The sequence below is a fragment of the Benincasa hispida genome, chromosome 11 (assembly GCF_009727055.1).
Source record: "Benincasa hispida cultivar B227 chromosome 11, ASM972705v1, whole genome shotgun sequence".
Taxonomy (NCBI): domain Eukaryota; kingdom Viridiplantae; phylum Streptophyta; class Magnoliopsida; order Cucurbitales; family Cucurbitaceae; genus Benincasa; species Benincasa hispida.
The window spans coordinates 7777794-7783810 of record NC_052359.1 but is presented as its reverse complement, the minus strand read 5'-3'; positions in this window follow the sequence as shown (position 1 = coordinate 7783810).

Genomic DNA, 6017 nt, shown 5'->3' with positions numbered 1-6017 from the left:
AATAATTTTTCTAAAATTGATTTAAATGATCTTTTTATACAAAATTCAAAGAGATTCTTTAAAAGCTAAAATTGACGCAGTCAAAAACTATATCTTATGATATGTAACATCAAGCGTTGTATGTATTTTTTACAATCAATACTCAAATCACTTAATTGGTAAATATAGTTGTTGCTTGTTGCGCTGAAGGATGAATAATGGAGAATAATGTATTCTATTTTATGACAAGTTTTCCAATATCAAGTCCAAGTACAAATTTAATGAAGGTTTCTTGGTGAGAACTAATGTTGAACGTAGGGGCTCTGTATTGATTAATTGTTGAAATTAATGAGCAATTGTTGAAATTAATAAGATGGACATACATATAAGTTATCAAATTAATGCGTTGAAGTATGTATTTATACAACTAAAATATTAAATTAATTACAAGCTAAAGGTGGAACAAAGGAAAGTCAAAGTGAAGAGATGTTATGGAGGCATGACACGTTGAATGTGACAATGATGGTGATGTGTGGAAAGTGTGAATGGTGAAGATGATGCGTAGAATGAAGTGTATACAACACAATAGAATGCAGCGTGCATTGAGAAGGTTCTCTAATATTCACATAAGTAATGAAATGTATCTTCATGTTCTTAACTTATAAAATGATAATCTCACCTCTCAGTGATTTGAGCCACGTAAACCCTATTTCTAAGACACATGCTTAAGTTAATTTGGATAAAAAATTAATTTTATCTCTAAAGCTATTTTTTTTTCTTGTTTAAAAAGTTCAATAGCCACTTGCTCTCGAGTAGTTAGCTATTTCTATTTAGGTCGGTTGATTAGTTGGATTTAAACAATAGATTAAGCATGTATTAAACAAGATGAACTTCATCTTATACAAAACTCATGAGAATGTTAGTTCATTCTTCCCGATCCATTAAAAATTTAGTTACTCATGGCGGAAAGAAATGAAAGCATGAATGGATAAGAAATAGACTTCATGATTTATATTAAAATATATAGTTTTTCAATCTCAATAATCATATACAAATTCAAGTGGAACAAAGTAAAAGTGTAAATATAGAAGATGTCAAGCTGTTAGGCTCAATTTCTTGCTCCCTTTGGCTTTAATGGTTGATTGCTCCTTTGTGCTAGTGGTGAAGACGAATGAAGCTTCTCTTAATCAGAGAAAAAGGTTGAGTTCTCACTCAAAATTCTCCAAAGATCAAGTTGAGAGGTTGAAGAAGATCGGTCAATTTCTCAACATAAGATCCACACTTTGTATTGAAATTGTTGGGCTATTTATAGGCATAAAAAGGAATGTTTTTTTGCTTCTTTCTAATGATTGTCTTACATCTTTACATTTAATCTCATGACCTATTGCGTCGAATACTCATATCACATATTCACTAGATCGGGAGCGACCATCTCAAATTAGCTACCAACTTGCACTTTGGTGTAATCCACCGCTCATGCGTTTGCCGTTTTCTCCTCTTCATGTTCCTGTTCAACACATGGTTCTTCACGTGCAAGATTGAAGTTGATCTAATCTCTTTATGCGTCCACGACTGTAGCTTTTGTTTACTTTGCCGAATTTTGCTTTTTTCTTTTTTTAATCAGAATCTTGCTTTCAAAGATGTTAGATTTTATAATTTTCTGGATAATGATTCTTTTAAATGTATAAACGGAAGACTTATTTATTTATATGAATTTTATTTCAAGTTAATCCATTTTCCTCTACATTTCCTTAATTATTCTAAATAAAGAACTACAATAACTTGTATTTTTATAAGTTATCAATATTATATTAAAGGGGTTGTTTGAGTCGTTGATTTGAGATAAGATATAAGGAGTTCATGTCTGTGGAGTGTATATGTTTGTGTTTTGGATGTGGGGTTATTTTGTTTGAGTTCATATGTCTTTGATTAGGATGAAGAGTTTTAGTTCATATGACTAGAGTATTTGGAGCAATGTTTAAACTTTAAGGTCTTGTTTGATAACCATTTCATTTTTTGTTTTTAGTTTTTGAAAATTAAGCCTATAGACACTACTTTTCTTCCAAATTTTTTATTTTGTTATTTACTTTTTACCAATGATTTAAAAAACAAAATCGAATTTTGAAAACTAAAAAAAAGAGCTTTTAAAAATTTGTTTTTGTTTTTAGAATTTGGTTAAGAATTCAACCAATGTACTTAAGAAAGATGCAAATAGGGAGAAAATAGACTTAATTTAAAAAAAAGTTCAAAAACTAAAAATGAAATAGTTACTAAATAGGTCTAAATAACCTGCTTTTATGATTACTATTTTTGTTTCGAAACTTTTTTTGTTCAATAATTCTACCCATCTTTGATTAAGTAAAATATAGATTGCAATTTTTCTTTTATTTATTAAAATTTTATTTCTTTCTTTTATTATTATTATTATTCTTTTGGTAATGAATAACAATTAACCCATTACATTTCTTGCAGGTTAAATAAAATAGGAAACCAAAGAAAAATCAAAACTTTTGATTTTTAATTTTTCTCCATGAATTTTATCATCATCAACGACATCTTTTTTTTCTTCTTCTTTTTCCTGTTGTTATTCTGTATTTCTCTTCTATCATGATTTTTTCTTTATTCTCCGATGCCAAATTTGGAGGTGGTCGCTAGAGCCTGGAGTGTGGTAGCGGTAGTCGTCAATAGTGGCCGATAGATGAAGCCATTGAAGACATTAGAAGAAGGGAGAGTTGAGGAGTTGTGGTGAGTTGGTAAAATATACCAACTCAACTCCACTAACATTTAAATTTAGTTTGGTGGTTGTAGCTTTTGAAATAATTGTTAGTAACTGTGCTTCTAGAAAAATCAATAATTAAATGAAGTAAATTAATATTTGGTAAATTCTAGCTTAAACTTGAAAAAAGTAGGATAGTGTTTAGTAAATAAATACAAAAATATCTTATTTTAGATATAATAGCTAAAATAGACTTATAATTAACTTTTTTTTAATATTTTTTTTTTGTAATTTAAATTTTTAAATAATTGTTTAAAATAATATATTTTGTTTGGTATAGATTAATCTTTAAATGTTAAGGGAAATAACTTTTTTTAAAAAACATTAATATGATATACTTTTTTACAAAAAAAATCGATGCATTCAATTTATGAAAATTAGAAAATAGATTTGATTAGGTGGAAATAGTTAAAGAGATAGATACATACAATAAATCTTATTTTTAAAGTATAAAATTGAAAACTAAATATTCATTAACTACCTCATCTTAGGAGAATCTAAAAGCTGATAGGATACTACTTTTAGAATAGATGTGGAATTAATATATTTTTAAGTGTGGTTTTAATTGATTTATTTCAAATCTAATGATATGTTTGGAATACATTTTTAAATATTTAATTTAAAAAATAAGTTATTTTGGAAGAAATTGGATTGTTTGGCAACCTTCAAGTGTAATTTAATAAACTTTTATCAAAATTATTTAAATAAAAATGAGTTCTTTGGAAATATTTTTTTTTCTCAAGTCAATCCAAACGACTCCTAAATCTGTTTTACCAAACACAAAAGAACAGTTAAGATTTTTATATAATCACTTTTATCTCTTCCAAAAATAATTCCAAACGCACACTTAAAGTTGGTGGGCCAAACATTTAAGGCCCGTTTGGATTGATTTAAGAAAAAAAATGTTTTTCAATAAACTCATTTTTATTTAAACACTTTTGACAAAAATTATTGAAAATACACTTCAAAAACTATTTTGAATGGTTGCCAAATACTTAAATTTTTTCTTCAAATGACTTATTTTTTAAATTAAATATTTGACAATGCATTTTAAACGCTCTCTTAATTGTATATTTTATCAACTCAACTCATGTTGGTGAACCAAATTCCTCTTAAATGTTATGTTAAATCGTCCAATTAATTGTTTGAAAAAAAGTTAATACTTAGTTGATTTATCTTTTCGTTACGAGAAGTTTTTTTTTTGTTTTACTTTTTGCCTTTTTCTATTATGTTTTGACACGTGTCCAATATGGCAATATTTGCTACATGTATAAGAGAAAAAAAATCTAGTACTAAGGTATTATATACTACTCTCATTTATTATTTGACACATCATTAATTGATTTATTTTGTAAACCTCACATAACTCTTAAATGTTACTTTTGTGGCAAGCACTACCACGGTACTAGAAATTTTCTCCAAAATAAAAATAATCTAGTATTACTATAGTACATACTATCCTCATTCATTATTTGACACGTCATTAATTGACTTATTAATTTATTATTGATTTATTTTATAGAACTCACATAACTCTTAAATGTTACTTTTGTAGCCAGCAATAAATTGAGGTAGTATAGGAAAATTTTCATACTACTATAGTACTAAAATTCTATTAAGTCTAATGCCCCAAGATGGTTTTATTGACAAAAATTAGGTCTATGCTAGTCCAAGTGACACTTTCATTCCCAAAACAAATTGAGAAACGTCTATGCTAATTTCTCTTTGGCTCTCAAAATAAACTAAAAGAAGACCAAGTGTCACAAAGTCACTTAAAATAACATACATTCTTCTCCACTTATATTCACTTGGATAATCACCTTAAGAGGCTTCCTCTACAATACTTTCGACCATCTGATCCAAATGGTTAGCAATCTGAGAAAGAATTTTAACCAAATTGAAAAGTAATAGTAAATTCAACTGACCCTCGAAGAAATAATCAACCCATAATTGATATAAAATATGGGAAAGTGATTTTATATATATAAAAGAAGTTGATATAATGGATACAAAATATTGGAAAGTTGAAACTCACATCATATCTTATATAAAAAGAAAAAAAAAAGGTTCAGGTAAAGCAATGATCAGGGAAATGTGACACCTCCAACAACGTCCATTATGGTAGCATCCAATAAACAATACAGGAAGCATTCAGAATAATAGCTTCTCAGTATTGGATCTCTAAGAACAAAAGCTCAAGGTATCTGGACTGAAAACTGAAGAGGCTAGTGGCTGCTAATTTCAAATGGATCCCTCCCTTTCGTGGAAAGTTGAAACTATTCTGCTGTTGGAATCTACGTGAAACTATTCTACAAATAACCCCATTACATATTCGTTTCTACACGAAATTTACCCATTCGAAACTCCAAAAGGAATATAAATGGTTTCGAAGTTCTCTACTTTCTTCAGCTATAATAATAATTTTTTTTTTTTTGAAAAATGGATTTCTTTACCTTGCATCTATCAACTAAAATAATGCAAAAGGAAAGGGAAAGAGGAAACTGAAGAAATAAAGTAGAGAGAGACTTGTTGAAAATTTATTATATTTTGAAATGAAGGAAAACGGAAAGTGGAGAATCCCATGTTGGTTGGGACAACAAGGAGATGTCTTGTTATTTACCTCTACCTTATCTTGTGGGTTTGGGTACTAAGGGGAAGTTTTAGGAGGGATGAGGAGGTAGGTAAATATGGGTTTGATGGTCTTTCCATGCATTTGCTGCCACCGATAGGTCAGGTGTGGTGTGTTGTTTTTATTACTATTAAATATTTTCTTTTAAAAAAATTATTTTCCTCTAAATCGTCCAATTTTGCTGTTTTAGCCCATTCAATGGTCATCCGTTCTTGTCGGTTAATGCTTTGTTTTGCATGCACGTTGCCTCGTTCTACACATTTTTCGTTGACCTTCAAGGCCTATAAATTATGGTCGGTTCTTCATAAGGAGATGGACAAAAATTAATTGAAAATTCTTCCCTCCTTCTCCATTTTCAACCCCGTCGTTTTTTCCCTTCCCGTTTTCCGAGCACAGTCTGGAAAAGTGTGAGCATTACCGATCGGATTCCAGTGCAGTTCCGATCTGGACAAATTTTAATCTAGGTTGTTTTATCCTAGGGACATGTTGCCTTGTTTTACGCATTTTTTGTTGGCCTTCAAGGCCTATAAATTATGGTCAGTTCTTCAGAAGGAGATGGACAAAAATTAACTGGCAATTCTTCCCTCCTTTTCCACTCTCAACCGCATAGTTTTTTCCTTTTCCGTTTTCTGA